Below are 18586 nucleotides of genomic sequence, written 5' to 3'. Positions count from 1 at the left end.
GCGGTTGGCCTTTCTGCATGTGCAGACCCCATTTGTATACACAAACTATCTGAAGTAGTATCATCAGATTATGGGTAAGGTTTCCTACCATGGTTTTTTCCCTTACAGGGTTTCCACATACAAATCTCTATGTTATGTGTTGTGGATGTTGTTTCTCTTTCTATTTTACGCATTAAGTTTCATCGGTATTAATATTAACTGCTAATCTGTCAACCGACATTAAGTTTGGTTTACCGGTATTAAGTATCAAGTTTGATAAAGTTATATTTGGGTTGTAATTCAGGGTCAACTGATTCACCCCCCCTCTCAGTTACCTCCTGGGTCCTAACAATTGGTATCAGAGCATAGTTCTCTTTTTGCAGAAGCCTAACACCTTGAGGAGATCCTATGGCAACTAACATTTTCAGGAAGGATGGTCTGAAACATGATGGAACCAACTATGGTATATGGAAGATCAGAATGGAGACACATTTGAATTGCATTGGAAGAGACATATGGGAAGTTACAAAGAATGGCTATGTTGGTCCTACATCGAATTAACCTAATCCACTAACATTGGGTAAAGATCAAGAAAATGATTGCAAAGCAAGAGAAGCACTTTTGAGCGCATTATCAGATCAGCAAATCATGGGATTATTAGACTGGTCTACTGCTAAAGCTATTTGGGATAAATTCGAGACATTGAATGAAGGTGATACCACTATCAAAATTGCAAAGCTGGAATGCTTCCGGGTAAGGTATGAAAATTTGAAAATGGAAGAAGATGAAAGAATTTATGCTTTCATGGAAAGAGTTAATGAAATTGTTTTAGGAATACAATGTTATGGAGGATCCTTAAGTGAAGATGAAATTATTTCTAAAGTTTTAAGAGCATTGGCACCAACATACAAAATGAAATTAACAGCTATTAATGAGTTGAGAACAATGCCTAATACATCAGTATCTAGAGATACCTTGGTTAGAAAACTTTCAAGATTTGAGCTTGAGGAATTTGGTCTTGTTGCTACAATTAAAACAGATTTGGCCTTCAAAGAATCATCACCTGCATCATCATCATCATCATCTGATAAATCTGATTGGAAAGCACTTTATGAAAGAGAACTTGAAGTTATCAGAAGAGAAAATGAAGAACTGGAAGAACTTGAAGCACTATTTGCAAGGAAAATGCCTAAAGGTCTAGTTGGAAGTAATTATGAAGGTAAAGCACCATTCAAATGTTTTAACTGCAATAAAGTTGGTCATATGGCATCTAGATGTCCTGACAGACATGCAAGATTGAGAGAGGAAGCTAAAAGAACATATAAGCCTAACCCTGAATATCAGAGATACAGATTCAAGAAGAATAGAGACAAATCATGTTACTATGCTGATGAATGAGTTATTGATGATTCTGATGAAGAACTGGCAGACAATGGATGGGATTTTGTTGCAATAAAAGAAGATCAACTGGCACCTACTATTCCACCGATAGAGGAGGCCCTGGTAGCTAAAATTGAAGAAAAATATGAATGGATCATAGATTCCTGATGTTCACATCATATGACTAGTGATAAAAGTAAATTCTTATCTTTTCAGGAATATAGTGGTGGTCTAGTCAGATTTGGGGATGATAAAGCTTGTTTGATCAAAGGAAAAGGCACTATATCTTTGGATGGTAAGTACAATACTGACAATGTTTATTATGTTGAAGGTTTGAAGCATAATATTGTGAGTGTTGGTAAATTGGTTGAAAAGGATTTTCAGTTACAATTCAATAATGGTAAATGCAAAATCATGAACAGAACTGGATTGGAGATTGCAATCGGTAATCAGACTAAAGGTAATATCTTTCATTTGAATAAAAGTGAAAAGACATGTTTGATTGCACATATTGATGAAAGTTGGTTATGGCATAAGAGACTTTGTCATGTAAATTTTGATTGCATTGTAAAGATTAGTTCAACTAAGGTAGTAAGGGATTTACCTAAGATTGTGAAACCTCATAATCTGATATGTAAGGAATGTCAAATGGGAAAGCAAGTTAGAACAACTTTAAGAGTATTTTTGAGAAATCCAATAATGTTCTTGATTTAATGCAAACTGACTTGTGTGGTCCAACAAGAACAAGAAGTCTACAGGGAGATAGATATTTTATGCTAATCATTGATGATTATTCTAGAATGTGTTGGGTTACTTTTCTCAGGGAGAAATCAGAAGCTTTTGGAAAATTCAAACTATTCAAGGGAATGGTAGAAAATGAAACCAGTAAGAAAATCAAATGTTTGAGATTAGATTAAGGAGGAGAATTTACATCTAAGGAGTTTAATACATTTTGTGAAGTGAATGGAATCAGAAGACAACTATCAGCACCCCTGACACCTCAGCAAAATGGAATTATGGAAAGGAAGAACAAAACTATTTTGGATGCCGCTAGAAGCATGATATTGGAAGCAAATCTATCTCATGTGTACTGGAGAGAAGCAGTGAATACAATGGTTTACACTTTTAACAGAGTTCACATCAAAGGTGAAACTGGTAAGACCCCTTATGAACTATGGTTTGGTAATACTCCTACTCTTAAATATTTCAGAATATTTGGAAGCAAATGTTATATTAGGATAGATGAGTATATTGGTAAATTTGATCCTAGAAGTGATGAAAGAATATTTCTTGGTTATTCATCTAAGAGAAAGGCATATAGATGTTTTAATAAAAGATTGCAGAAAATCATTGAGAGTGCTAATGTGAAGATAGATGAACAATTTAAAGGAAATTCAAGGTCTATAGATTCTGAACCGGCAGTTGAAATGATCATAAATGAGTCAATATAGAGTGCACCACTATAGAGTGTGGATCCACTCACACCGGCATCATCAGAGAATTCCGCAGTGAGTAAAGAACAGCAACATATGAATAAACCCAGGTATGTAAGACTGAATCACTCATAAAATCAGATAATGGGGAATAAGTATCAAGGAGTTATGACAAGAGGAAGACTAGCAAATGAAGAGATATGTTTAATTTCTCAAATTGAACCGACATCTGTTATTGAAGTTTGTCAAGATGAACATTGGATTAAAGCAATGGAAGATGAATTATAACAAATTGAAAAGCACAATACATGGACATCAGTTCCCCGGCCTAAAGACAAAAATGTAATTGGAACTAAATGGGTATTCAAAAATAAACTTAATGAAGATGGTAAGGTAATCAGGAACAAAGCAAAATCAGTGTGTAAAGGATATTCACAGAAAGAGGGAATTGATTATAATGAAACCTTTGCACAAGTAGCTAGAATTGAGGCATTCAAATTATTTCTTGCATTTACTTCTCACAAGAACTATAAAGTATATCAGATGGATGTAAAATGTGAATTTATGAATGGTGATCTTGAAGAGGAAGTTTGCATTGAACAACCTAATGGATTTTCATTGACAAATAATGAAGATATGGTTTGCAAATTAAGGAAAACTTTGTATGGATTGAAGCAAGCTCCTAGAGCTTGGTATGCTACATTAGACAAATATCTTTTGAAGCTTGGATACACTAAAGGTAATGCTGACAACAACTTATATTTCAAAGTGACTAATGATGGCATCTTGGTTATTGAAGTTTTTGTTGATGATATCATTTTTGGAGGAGAAGATGGATTGTGTAAAGACTTTGCTAATAAGATGCAGGAAGAATTTGAAATGTCTATGATTGGAGAGATAAAATTCTTTTTAGGATTGTAGATTTCACAGACTGATAAAGATATATTCATATGTTAAACAAAATACTTGAAGGGACTATTGAAGAAATTTGGTATGAAAAACTCCAAACCGGTAAGTACTCCTATGACTACAACTCACAAATTGACATTGAAGGATGATTCAGCTCCAGTTAATCCGACAAGATACAAATCTATGATTGGAGGGTTACTGTATTTGACACAAACAAGACCTGATATAATGAATGTCGTATGTATTGTTTCAAGATTTCAGAGTAATCCTAAAGAAAATCATGAATCGACAATAAAAAGGATTTTTTGGTATCTACAAGGCACAACAAATCTTGGTTTATGGTATCCTAAAGATGAAAATTTTGATTTATGTGCATACACTGATGCAAATTGGGCAAGAGATGTAGATGACAGAAAGAGCACCACTGGCGGAGCATTCTTTCTTGGTAGCAAATTGATTTCATGGTTGAGCAAGAAACGGAGTTGTATATCATTATCAACAACAGAATCAGAATACGTTGCAGCAGCAACTAATTGTACTCAGGTATTATGGATTAAGCAAATGTTGAAGGACATCAAGGTAAAATGCAAAGAACCTATAATCATTTATTGTAATAATTTAGCAACAATTGATATATCAAAGAGTCTGGTATTCCACTCTAAGACTAAACATGTTTCTATCAAATATAATTTTATAAAAGAGAATGTTGAAGCAAAAGAAGTAAGATTGGTTTATGTGAATACTAAAGAGTATATTGCAGATATCTTTATTAAGCCTTTGCCTAAGGAAACTTTTGAATATCTCAGAGAGTAGCTTGGGGTAATACCATCACCAGTAGAGACTTGGACAGTTGAATATTGGCATCAAACCGATAGAAATAACAGAGAAACATTTTTCCGGCTTTGATGGAGGAGAGCTACTTATCAGGGGGGTAATTGGTTATATGAATTAGTTGTATGTTGTGGTATTTATATTGCTTTCACATTTGATGTCAAAGGGGGAGAGATATCTATGGAAAAAATTTGTATGTAGAAAACATTATCCTAGAGAGAGTGATTTTGATTTTGATTTCTGATATTGATCGATTCTGGAGATTATTGGTTTTTGGTTTTTGGCATTCTGTTTTGGCACTTAGATGTTTTCCATATTGTGTTGCCATCAATGCCAAAGGGGGAGATTGTTGGTATTATGGATGTGTTGCATTAGTTTTGTCATTGATGTCAACACTTATCCTTCTGGAGATCTTTGGTTATGTTGAACCGACACATTGTGTTCACCAGCATGTTTAGTGACTTATGCACAGTCACTGGTATATTGTTCACCGACACTGAGGATGACTTGTTATCATCTGGAGATCACTTGGTTATGTCGAAGACATGGTTTGGATACTTGGTTTTGGTATTTTGGTTAATGTTCTAATCGTGTTGACATATTTGTTGTTACCGGCAAATTGGTATAGGTTATGGACTAGTATGCATTATCTATTCCAGATCAGCACAGCACGTTATGGAGATGGTTTATTAATTGGATATTATTTTAAGTGTATTGAGTCGACATGATGCATTGCATCTTGACTTATTTGTAATTGATTTTATTGTAATATTCTTAGTAAGACGACCTACACATTTGGTCTTAGGTTTTGGTATATATGTAAGATCTCATTTGTGAGATGGTATGGAAGAGATGGTATATGGTATGTAAGGTTATGGTATTGTAATATGGTATGTGTGAATATTGAAGATCATATGAGCAGACCATAGAGAAGGTTCAAGGAAGGTTTGAAGGTGATTATCAGAGCTTAACCGGTACTGAATCCAGCATTGGAGATGCTACTTTAGGCAGTACATTATCATATGGAGAGAGATCTAGATATAGATGAAAAGAGAGAGAGAGAGAGAGAGAGAGAGAGAGAGTGAGAGAGAGAGAGAGAGAGAGAGAGAGAGAGAGAGAGAGAGAGAGAGAGAGATGTAGAAGAGATAAATATATAGAGAGGGAGATAATGTGAGAGCGAGAGATAGAGATGTATAAACATAAATATAAGATGAGATAAGGGTGAAGAGAGATGGAGAGATAGAAGGAGAAATATAGAAATATATACATACCTAGGAAAAGAGATAGAGACACAAATACAGATATAGATATTAAGGTCTAGGAAGAGAGAGGGAGAAAGAAAAAAAGACAAGCATGGATAGAAAGAAGGAGACATTTCTAGATATAGAAAAGGAGAGAGGAAGATAGAGATAGAAATGAATATAAAGGGAGAGGGAGATGAATAGATATAGATAAAAAAAAAGAGGTAAAGACAAAGATAAAAATATGGAGATAGGGAGGTAGGAAAAGAAAGGGGGACATAGAGGGGTATAAAAAAAGGAATAAATAGAGAGATATAAAGGAAGAGGAATATGGATAGATAGAGAGATGTAGATAGTGTGATAGCATGATAAAGAGTGAAATAGAGATAAATAGGGATAGATAGAGAGGGAAAGAGGGAGAGAGGGAGAGGGAGAGATAGAGAGACATAGAGGGGGTATAGCAAAGGATGGAGGGAGAGAGCCAGAGATATATAGAGAGGGGGTAAATAAAAAGATAAAGGTAGAGAAAGGGAGAGATACATGGAGAGGGTGAGGGTGAGAGAGAGAGAGAGAGAGAGAGAGAGAGAGAGATTAATAGAGGGATATATAGAAAGAGAGATGGATGTGGAGAGAGATAGAGATGTGAATATGGAGGTAGAGATATATATGGATATAAAGAGATAGATATGGTAGTACATATGGAGGGAGAGATGGAGTGAATAAGAGATATTTAGAGATAGTGAGCTATAGATAGAGATGAAGATAGATCTATAGGAAGATATAGATAGAGAGGACAATAGTGGAGAGAAAGGAGGTGATAGCTCAACAAGTAATAAATAGATATATGTAGATGAAGGTATATGGAGGGAGATAAATAGAGAGAAGAGATATTAGTAGAGATGTACAAAAATAGGGAGTGATAGGGATTGAAAGAAGGAGATATATGTAGAGATAGATATAACTTGGGAAAGATCTAGATGGGATGAGAAAAGGGGTGAGATTAGTACAGAAGGAAGAGAGAGAAGAAATATATAGATAGAAGTAGAGTAAGGGAAAGCGAGATAGAAGGAGAGGGGGAGACAGTGAGATATGCCTAAGTAAATATAGAGAAGGACAAAGAGGTATAGGCCATTTTCTCCTAGGTCAACTTTGACAAAGGTGTGCATAGGATCAAAAACAACAAGACAACATTCTATGATGATTTATGTAATTTTTTTAGTCTCATTATTATGAAATATAAAAATTTATCATTATTTACTACCTTTTAGATGTTTCAATCCTTTTTGGAGCCAAAAAATGAAAACAAAAGACTTTGTATGCAAAATTTGTGAATGTTTAAAGTTTTAAAAATTAAGGATTAACTTCAAATAATTATAATTAATTTTTAGTGTATAGTCTAATAAAATTAACTTTCTTATATTATAGGTCTCTGAATCACCTTTCCAATGCTTGTAAAAGAATAAAATTTTGATTCAAAATTCAAAAGTTATGCCCATTTTACTAAAGTATGTTTTTTAGGTGAAACAAAACAAATATTTATTTTGGAAAACATGACATCACAACAATGGAATCAAGAAAGAGGTTTTATTAATATAGTACCATAAATTATAACTGGTCCAATTTATACCTCATATTTTTGCTCCCACTTTAGCGTGTGGACTATCTCCATCCCCTCTCTATGTCCAATTTGACCCAATTCGCCAACTTTAATATTATGAACACCCTGTGGTGGTCCTATCATGGGATCCCCTCCCCGTGGCTATTTATTTTGGTCTTGTTTGTAGAAGTACCAAGGCATGGGATGCCCTAGTTTGTACTAGGGTAACCCAAAATGCCCTTGTCCCTCTCAAACGGGCCCCAATTTGAAATGGGGTAGGTTCTATATCTCCCTAATATCATTTGATTCTCGAGGCTACACATGACTATTGGAGGTCAGCCTGATTAGTAGTTTACCTAGGGAACCCTATATAAAGACATCCTATCAATTCATTTTCACCTAGAGAATCAATCCATGAGCTACCTAAATTATTTGTGAATCTATGCAGCATTCATCATCAAGTATTTTTCAGAGATTCAAGGCTATATATTCATCATTCAAGCATTGTGGAGAAAATTTACATCTGTAGCTTATTGTTTCAATCATTTTACCTCAATTATAAAAATCTTATGTTTCCTAGATCTCAGTTGGTGGCTCTGTGGGACATCTGTAGCTTACCGCTTCTATCAATTTACCTCAATTATCCCTCATTTTATCCTAATTTCACAACTACATTACAAATTCAACTAAGAAAGAGGATAATAAATCTCCCACCAATTGAATCCAATTAGAATCTTAATCTCTTTCAAACTTAGATTGAGCCTATATCTATTGGGTTCAATCCTCTTTCAATGTAGTGGTGTTAATTGGGTTATTTAGTGGATTTACTTGGTGAAACCCTAAATCCTTAATTTTCCTCCATTACATATTGGTGAACCCAACTTCTTTCATGCTTATTTATAATTTTTGGTCTTCGATCTGATTAGTAGGCATTTGAAAAATAAATATTTCACTCATAAATCATAAAAACATAAGTTTAGCAGTTAATAACATAAAAACCCAAATTTATTTTACTAATTTTGGCTTGTGGGTTGCATAATTTTTCACTTATATTTTCAGATTTGATTTTCGGCACTCATAATGGAATTTACTAAATCTGATTTGTTTCCTATTTCACATATGACTACATTGCTTCTTAGTTACATTTATCACAATCATGTGTTAGGTAATGGTTTCTTTGATTTTGCATTGCTTCTTTACATTTATAGTACTCTTGCATATTGTATTTTTAGGGTTTCAAAAATATTTCCTACTTGCAAATCATATCTCAAATATTTTATCCATGTTATATGTTATTTCATGAAGAAATTTTTAAGAACATGCATCACATGTGTAGATCACATAAAGGCTTTTGTAGACAATGATAATACTAGAGATGACATTGACAGTGTTAATACGTGTACCTCTCCTAGGGTATCTAATGTGAATGAAGAAATATTCAATACTCCTATCAATGGCCCCTCTCATGGAGAGAAATCATTGAAGAGCAACATGACACCATCCTCTTCTCATAGGAATACTCTAGTGGAAGGGGGGTAAGATCAAAATGTTGCTTTATCAATCCCTTTAGATCCCTTATTCTCCTATCTTATCTTAGTCATCAAAATATTTGTAGAGAACATTATAATATGCATTTTATTCATGATCTATCTCCTCACATAACATTAAGCGAAGATGAATCCATGGATGATAAGGACCTTCCCTCCCAATCTTTCAAAGAGGATATGAATAATGGTGATAGAAAGGAGTTATCCTTCAAAGGATATTCCTTCTTAATCTAATTCTCCCTTTTATCCTTCCATGTTCCCTTACACTACAAATTTTAAACAGATTCGTGATAATAGTCCTTCTTCACAATTAAAAAGCTCTTATAGGAGTGGTTATAACACAATCTCAAAACAAGGTTATAATGGACAAGGACTTAGAAAATATGAACAAGGAATCAAAGTCCCTATAAAACCTCATTCACAAGCTAGTACCTAAGGTTAAGGACATCCTCATCATTCACCTATGGATGATCTCATTAGGGTGAAAAGTTTTAAGGAGCATCTTGCAAGACATAAAAAATTATAGTCCATCTAAAGGTGTGTCTTCCTCAAATAATCCTTTTTGCTCATATTATCAAACCCATGATCATCAGTCAATGATTGTCTTGATTTTCAAACAGGAATACAAGCACTCATTGATAATGGAACTATTAAATTATAGAAGACAATCATCCAAGTTCTTCTAGAAATCATTTTTCTACATCACAAGAGACAAGACCTACTCATATTGATGATCAAGAGAAATTAGATACAAGAATATTTTGGAGATTGAAGTATGATAAGAATGTTGTTTTTCCCTTTATTAGACTTACTTACAATTATAAGAATAAGGAAGGTGGTGAACATTGTCTTTTTCATCATAGTTATTCTCATTCTCTTGTAAATTGTAAGACCTTTCAAGCATTTGTTCAAGACCAATATGATCAAGCTCGCATAGCTCTTACAACTAAGATGGCACTTTTTTTTGGTAAGGAGGTAGTGCCTTAGCACTCCATTCACCCTATCATGTTACTCCTCACCCTATGACACTAGTAGTTAATTTCATTGAGGGCTCTTTGTCATGAGTGGTGATGCTTTTTCAATAACAATCATCTTTGGGCAGCAACATAATTCTTCTTTGTTTCCTCACTTGGGGGAAAAGGATAGTATATTCAACTCTCTCTTTCTCTTTGAATATTACCTCTTCTTTTATGTTTCATTTTTCATAGCATGATGTCCTTTCTTGCATATAATTATCCTTCATGTGAGAACATGTGTGTTCCTTGGGTAGGACCTATTCCTTGTTTGAAACTGTATGTCTCTGATGAATAAATCGAGCTACTTGGGGGTTTTGTAATCCTTGTCATTGTCCCTATGCTTGGGGGGCATTGATATTTCCTATCCATTATAAGTATCTACTTTTCCTTTTTTGAGTGGTGTTTGCTTACGATATGATGTCATTCCTTATGTGAAATTGTTTGTTTGCTCAAGGATTCTCTCTTATTAAAAAGCGTGTATCCTTATCTACAACCTCTTCTACAATTGGAAATTTCTATCTATTATAAACAAACCCTTCACTCTAGGTCAAAAGTGTATCATCCTTCATCAATAATCCCTTTTTCCTAGCAATGGGGGGAAGATATGCATTCTTGAACTCTATTTCCTCTCTTTTGGACGATGATATTATTTTTTTTCAAAAAAATCCTCTTCGAGGTAGATGCCTTTGAGAAAAGATCTCTTCTCCTCCAAGGATTCCCTTTACACTTGTTTCAAGATATCTCTTTTTCAATTATGGTGTTCTTGTTGTAAGAGTTATGCGGGATTTTAGCTTGGACTTATGAACATTGTTGCCTAAAAGGATATCTCCTTGGTGTTGAAGGTGTGTATTTCTGTTTCTAGCTTACTTAAGACATCAACATAGGACTATGTTGACATCTTGAAGGGGGCATATAATTATATCACCCTCTTTGTACTATATTTTTGCATGTCTTATATGGGGTGTTCAGACTTGAAACCAGACAAATCAAAGTCTTCTATGAGATGCTTCATGTCTGAAACCAAACCTAATTTTTTTATATATGTCTTATACGAGGTACACATTCTTGAAACTAGACAATAAATTCTTATACAAGATGTTCTTGAAACCAGGCATATATTTGTCTTATACGGGGTACACATTCTCAAAACTAGACAAAACAAAGTCTTATACGAGATGTTCTCGGAATTAGACATTTGGATTTTCATTTCATGTCTTATACAAGTTGTTGTATGCTTGAAACCAGACAAAACAAAGTCTTATACAAGATGCTCAATTCTTGAAACTAGACAACAACATATGCAGCAGGATGAGTGGAACTAGCAAAACACAACTAGACTATTTTGACTCCCCTCCCCAACATGGCTCACCAAGTATAACACAGCTTATTGACCAGTAGCACCCATATCCTCTCTCTTTTCTCTTCCCCATGAGCTCATATCTTTTCTATTGGTGGATCATGGTTCTTCATTTGATGCATGCTCTTGCTCTTGCTCTTTTTAGGTGATCGCTTTTGTTCATGTGATAGCATTCCGAGAATGATATTAGTGGTTGAGACATTTTGATTATTGAGATCTCTTCAACTAGTCGACTTGGAGCCTTTTGTGTTTTGTGTTGTGTGTCTTTTTTCATTGTTTTTCTTTGTCTTGTCTTGTGCGTCCTTGCATATGGTTGTGTGAGTTAAGATCCTAAGATTGGGGGCTTAGTTCCTCAAAATAAGTAATGTCTTGTCTCCTTGTGATCTCACTCCTAATTGATTCTCTCTCACATATTTTTACTTTACCATGAGTATTTGCATAGGCTCATACTCTCGTTAAAGTGGGGGCTAAATATAACATCGTAAATTGTAACCAGTCCAATTTACATCTCATGTTTGCACACAACCACATTAGCATGTCCTATCTCCATCCCCTCTTTAGGTCTAATTTGACTCGATTCTCCAACTTTGATTTCATGAACACCCTTTGGTTGGTCATATCATGGAATACCTTCCCCCCTGGCTATTTATTTTTGTCCTGTTTGTAGAAGGACAAGGGCATGGGACACCCTAGTCTCAATAAGGGTGCCCAAAAATTCTCTGGTCCCTCTCAAACGGGCCCCAATTAAAAATGGGGTAGGTTCTATATCTCCTCAATAGCATTTGATTCTCAAGGCTACACATGACCATTGGAGATTGGCCTAATTAGTAATTTACCTAGGGAACCCTATATAAAGACATCCTATCAATTCATTTTCACCTAGAGAATCAATCCATGAGCTACCTAAAGTATTCATGCATCCATGAAGAATTTATTATCAAGAATTTTTAGAGATTCAAGGCTACATATTCATCATTCAAGCATTGTGGAGCAAAGTTACATCAATATTCATGCAAGCATTTGTGTTTGATTAGGGTTTTTCATATTCATGTGTTTGTCATGGGCCATTACATTCAACATTTGTGATTACATTCAAAGAGCATTGCATCATCATCAACAATTACAGATCTGAGGTATATCTCCTTAACATTTATTTCAGTTTTTGTTTTATTTCATTCATATTTAATTCTAAAACTGAGGTTTTACTTAGGAAAATCCCTATCCCCAACATCTTTTCCTTTCTTTCTATGCACAAGAAACAAGTGCAGGAGTTGTACTCAAGAATTTTGACAGTGACGAATAGGTTCATCTTTCGATGGTGGAAAATTTAGAGGAACAAGGCAAATTTTTGCTACCTAGTCTCGAAAAAATAGACTGGACCTCTGAGAATAGGTTCTAAACATCTTGTTTTGCCCATATCTCAATTGGTGGCTCCATTGGACATCTGTAGCTTACTATTTCTATCAATTTACCTCAATTATCCCTCATTTTATCCTAATTTCACAATTAAATTACAAATTCAACTAAGAAAGAAGATAATAAATCTCCCACCAATTGAATCCAATCAGAATCTTGGTCTTTTTCTCACTTGATTGAGCCTAGATCTATTGGGTTCAATCCTCTTTCAATGTAGTGGTGTTAATTGGGTTATTTAGTGGAATTACTTGGTGAAACCCTAAATCCCTAATTTTCTTCCATTACAATTAATAATGGATATCCATTTTGTTTTAGTATTAACAAACCAAATTTAAAAATTTGCCCAAATTCAAAGCGGAGTTTGGCCTATTTGGCAAAGCAAAAAACATGTTTTTTCTCTATTGCCACTTTTTGGCCTACCATGATCCTGTGCATACCTATATAACCATACAAATCCATATGGTCATACAAATATATACAAAAATATCATCTGCAAGTGTTATGATTCATCGATCTGCATAGGTAGAATCTCTTGATGGAGTACTCTAAAGCATTGACATACTTTAAGTATATATTCTTTGAAATGTTTGTGTCACTTCTAATGTCATTAGTATGTCAATATGTACAACCACCAATTTTTTAAATTTATGTTTTTTTTATTAATAAAAAATGTTTAACATTTGTTCCAATTTAGCGGTTGCTCTTGGTACTATTGTCCATTAAGGGGGGTTAACTGTCAACCATCACCATTAGTAATATGCAAGAGTCACTGCTGAGTGACACCACTATCACTCTAGATGATGTTTATTTTTAATATTGGTAGAGACCTTTGTCATATGGGGTGACGAAGTGCTATAGCTGCTACGGGCCTAATTTTTCCCTCTGTGTGCCCTAATTGGGTAACTTTTTTCAATTTGTCATAACTTTTCACCAATATGTCAATTTTTTGCAAATATTATATTGATAGAACTATACTTTTGAGAACTTTTTCAATGGTGTAGGTCATGTTGCCAAATTTTTTTGTACGTGCAATTAATTGTTTATTGAAGTTAGATCTTCTTTTTGGCCTCTAGGCTCATTTTTTGTTCTTAGATCTTTGATTTCATAATTATTGTGGTGTTGAAAAGGAATTAATGAGCTCTATCAATCCATCCATGTATTTTTTTTAGATTTATACCTAGGTATGTATTTTATTCATATTTATCCATACTAACATTTTAAAGGAATACTTAGACATTATTTAGAACTTTGAAAAAAATTATCAAATCAAATCATTTTAGCTACTTAATATGTTTTGCTCTTTGATTTTATGATTCAAGGAGTGTATCAATGTGATGATCATGGGTAAGGCGATTTATCCTTTTGTAATTACTCTAAGGATATTTACGAGCCTTGAAAATAATCATCCTAACACATTACGAATAGCTCAATCTTTTACCTCATCTTTATGGACTCATCCCTAAGCTAGATACACCTAGTAATAAACTAGTTTGGAATGATAAACATGATCATTATATGGGATCAATTGGTATAATAATTGGTACTAAAATATTTTAGGATAAGTATTATTAGATATAGAATAACTTGTGCCCATGCACACTTTAGACAAATATTTGGGAGATCTATTCACATAATCCTCTTTTCTTAGATCCTATATCAAATTTCCCCATTCGACTTGATGATGTTGATAATCTATCTTTTGATTATGATACATTAGAGGAGCTTGAATATGAAGAAGAGCTCGAGTGTCTTAATAATCATGAGACCTCTCTTATTGTTTGCATTGCTCTAATTAAGATCGCAAATCCATCTTCTATTGTTTCATTAAAGTTAAAAAATAATTATTTGAAATATTCCAATGATTCTTTGTAGTAGGTAAATCATATTCTTTCATATTCATCTTTCTAGGATGATTACTTAACAAGTATTCAAACTTGTTGTGGAATCTCACAATTCAAATTTGGAGGACAAATTTGAGGGGTTATTTCTCCTCTTTGATGACATCCCCATGTCGTAGCTATTATCACATCATTTTTATATTTGAATCTAGTTCAACATCAATTACCACTTGCTCCTAGTTTGTCACCATCTTCTTCAATTGAGCATGTACTTGATTTGATTATGACATGGTCATCTTCCATAGACATGATGACACATAAGCAGATTGAACAAAGATAGCATCAAATCATACAATATTCCTTATACTAATTTCTATCCAAAATGGGAAGTATTCCGACATCTATACTTAGTCTTATTTCTTCCTAAAGGATCAAAGATCTTTAACTAATGGAAGAAATATTAATTGTTCAAAGATAGATTCCGTTTGAATTGTTATGTTGCTGGTCTATGTTGATCAGATATCTTTCGTATAGTCTTTTGTTGTTGTTAGTAATTGTATTATTACAATTTTTAACTACAATTTCTCCTCTAATTTTTATTCATTCAAAAAAAACCAATTTTATTGAATAATTAAATTAAATATTTAATTTAATATACTGTTGTATTTTTTAAGTTTAATTATTATAGGTATTCGAGTACCCTAGCTTTAGAATGGGAAATGGAAAAACTTCTATCTTTCTTACTTCCAAACCTAAACATGTATGAAGTAATTTTCTTTGATTTGTTGGATTTCGTATTGGAAACCAAAGACTAGTCCATCCATCGAAAGAATTTACTGGAACTGCTGAAAACACTATTGTTGCAATATTCAAGTTTTTCATCGTTGAAACTTTATTTTAAATGAATAGTTTGGCGTGCAGTGAATGGATATCAAAGAAAGTAATATTACTTTGGATGGTACAGAACAATGAATATGACTCTTTTCATCAGAGTTATATAGGTTGAGCACTGTCCATTCATCAACAGTTACAGAACGTTTATTCATTAAAGTCACTTATAAATAATGGGAGAGAAAAGCCTTTGAGCACAACTCGCTAGAATCGAAATTAAATGAGAAGTGGTCCATGTATTATTTAGCTGCCGCATCATGCAACGAATCAGTCGTCTAGTTTCATCATCTGTCTAAGGTTAAGAGGGCTCATAACAGAAGAAGAGCCCTCAAAAAACTCGTCGACGATGATTCTATTGGCCTTCTCAGAGGGGTGGTAATCGTCCCAGAACAAATATGTATCTCTGTTACTACACAGATTTGAAGCCGCAGTGCAGAGGCCGGCTCCATTGTATCTTCCTTGTCCGCAACATGCATTAGTTGTATCCACAAATCCTACAATTATAAACACAATGAGATTTAGAATGCTCTTAATATATTAAACGATATGCTTTCATATAGTTGTTTAGCGAATGATTTAAGGTTTACTTAAATAATTTAGAATTAAAAAAATTTGGTATCGTCCATTCAGATGCTTTATGACATAGATGGGCATACCTACCCAGCATTCATAGATGATGCCCATCATCCATAAATTACAAAACTACTGTTTGTCAGAAATTTGAGTAGTGTTTGTGAAAGAAAAACAGAAAAGCTGTATGGAACCTACTGTAAGTAAAAGATCAATAAAGTTGGCATTACCGTATGCTGCAGGATTGTTGAACAAGCCCATGTTCATTGAGTATTTGTCGGCGAAGGTGAAAACCTGAGCAGAAGCCTCATTGTTGAGTCGATCTACAACAGATCTCAGCTGTGAGTTAAAAAGCGAAGCAGCCTGCTGAAGTTGTGCAGCGCATTCGCCATTGCGAGATCTGGTGGCCTTCACTCCAGGAGCACAACCCAATGGCCCTGTTGATGTTACTAGCACCCTTCTTCCTCCCAAATTGTACATTTGCTGCATAAAATGTAACAGCAGATATTTCATCAATTCTTTCAAAGATGCCAAGCAAATCAATTGCAGAAACATAAAATCTGCAACTATAGGTACAGAGGCTGTAACTGAATGGATGTGTTGTAATTTCAAGAAATTTACCCTGAGAATTTTCTCATATTATGAGACTATTAACTGAGTGTAAGCCGGTAATGTATATTGAATGGATCTCGCTGTGACAGGGAGGAGGTAGTAGTTATTGACGTAATCATTTCCTCCGAGAGTAATCGACATAAGACCTTCCGCAGCAAGTCTGTCAGTTTCAGCAACTCCAACGATTTGCACAACCTTGTTTTTATATTGAACAAAATTCTGGAACTGTCGTGGCATCCTGATAATATTAGCCTGCAAACAAAAGTAATCCTAATTCATTCTCCCTGGTAGAAGCAAAAAAACATAAAACGATTCATTAGAATGTAATAAAACGTATTCATACGAATTGCACTCCAGTGTCGTTTAGGATCCCAACGCCTGCAGAAGCAAAATTAGCACCCCTGAGCAATGCGTCCCCATTAAGCGCAGGACTCAAATACGGTAGCACAGATTCTGCCCCCAGCTTCATGCCTGCAATTCACGCGGTAGCAAATTCAATCTACAATTATATATTAAAAACACTAGAACTTGGACTTAAACCTACTAATAACTTGATACGTACTTATAAAATCCGCTATATTGAGTCCATTTGAGAATCGGCCGGTGGGTCTACCAGTTGGATAATCTATTCCGTAAGGGTAACTGTTGGCTCTAGCAGTAGTAGCAATGTAATTGTTGTTGCCACTGTCCACCAGTGAATCTCCAAACACGAAGTACGCAGGCGCTGCTTTTACATACAAAAAGCAACATGATAACATGACAAAAAATGCAAGTAATGACCCAACAGGCATTGCCATTATCTTCTCACCTCTCACCATGTAATTGATTTACACAGATGGAAGATATGGGCATGCAATGACAGTAGCCGTTGCTGAATAGGGGAAAGGACCCAGTAGTTGAGCATGTTCCAATTGTTGTGAGGGTTGTTGATACCTTTTGTTCCAAAAATTGAACAAATAAAATCTATTGTTTGAAACAAAAAATATCAATTTTTGTTAGGAAATGTACCAACAGTTGTTAGGAAATGTACCAATAGTTGTTAAGAAATGTACTAATATTGTAAAAAGTAACCAATCAAGTGATGCCACATCGGCTGCACAACTATTGGGGTCTCTTTTGCACGCCTATTGGTCTCACTTTTTTTTGGGGCTGTTTTGGACACCTTGGCAAAAAGCATGCTGATGTGGCATCATATTTGATGATGTGGCCCTGAAACCTTAGTTATAAGCAGGGGACTTGCCAAGTAAGCTGCTGTAAAAAAATCGGAGTGATTCGAAATTTCCAAATAGGATTTTGAGAAGCGTGAAGTTAGGGTGCACGACTACTGGGTCCTTTCCCCTATATAGTCCTCACACGCTTCTCCGTAGTATATTTATTTAACGCCCTTACGCATCCGTTTAAAGAAGTGATCCAACAGACTCACCTACACGGGAATAAGCTATAACTCATAGCACCTATATTTTAGATTGATTTTTTCTACATTTAGTACTAATCAGGTGTTGATTCTTTCAGGATCTTTACGGATAATGCACTCTCCACCGTATAAGTAATCGTGTTGACTCTGAACTGTCATAGCATTTATTGATCACTTTCACACCATAAATATCCCGATCACCAGCCGTTTTCATATCTCTTTTTTATTGGTATGCGGTGATCTAACTCTCGACTTCAAAAGTGTGACATTTAATTTGCAGCCAATAGGTTTGGTTCCAATTGGAGGGTCCACCAACCTCCAAGTTCCATGAGAACAGCACAGTTGACATTTCAATACGCAATCTAGAGATACCATTGCTATGTTGAACAAGTTTGCATATGGCCAAGTCAATTTGGAGGGGAGAGGGGTCAGTATTCGTACATGGTTAATTTGTGACACATCTATACGAGCTTATAATATTCAGTCATAATTATATTAAATTGTGTAAATAAATAAATTTTCATATAAATATAAAACTAGTATACTTATATTCTA

General features: G+C 34.6%; 1 pseudogene; it reads right to left on the bottom strand.

Annotated features, from left to right (window-relative positions):
* Nucleotides 1-15609: 15609 nt before the first annotated feature.
* On the bottom strand, nt 15610-17414 carry LOC131053416 (GDSL esterase/lipase At5g33370-like; annotated as a pseudogene).
* Nucleotides 17415-18586: the final 1172 nt, after the last annotated feature.

Source organism: Cryptomeria japonica, chromosome 3 (assembly GCF_030272615.1).
Source record: "Cryptomeria japonica chromosome 3, Sugi_1.0, whole genome shotgun sequence".
Lineage (NCBI taxonomy): Eukaryota > Viridiplantae > Streptophyta > Pinopsida > Cupressales > Cupressaceae > Cryptomeria > Cryptomeria japonica.
Note: the sequence above shows the minus strand (reverse complement) of the source record. Positions and strands in the feature narration are given on the sequence as shown.